We start from the raw sequence: 371 nt of genomic DNA on the forward strand, positions 1-371 counted from the left end.
TTTGTTTCCTGAGATTAAGAATTCCTCATATCAGTGAGGTCATATGATACATGTCTTTCTCTGATTGACTTATTTCACTCAGCATAACACCCTCCAGTTCCAGCCACATCATTGCAAATGGCAAGATCTCATTCTTTTTGATGGCTGCATAATATTCCATTGTGTGTGTGTGTATATATATATATATATATATATATATATATATATATATATACCACATCTTCTTTATCCATTCATCTGTTGACGGACATCTTGGCTCTTTCCACAGTTTGGCTGTTGTGGACATTGTACAGCTGCCTTCTTTATGTAAATATTAAGTAAGAATGCCCCACTTTTTTAGGAAAAAAAGCATCTGTTACCCATAAGCCCTT

This window comes from Callorhinus ursinus, unplaced genomic scaffold (genome assembly GCF_003265705.2).
Source record: "Callorhinus ursinus isolate GAN/ISIS: 27379988/994484 unplaced genomic scaffold, GSC_fseal_2.0 scaffold14, whole genome shotgun sequence".
In the NCBI taxonomy this organism is placed as follows: Eukaryota; Metazoa; Chordata; class Mammalia; order Carnivora; family Otariidae; genus Callorhinus; species Callorhinus ursinus.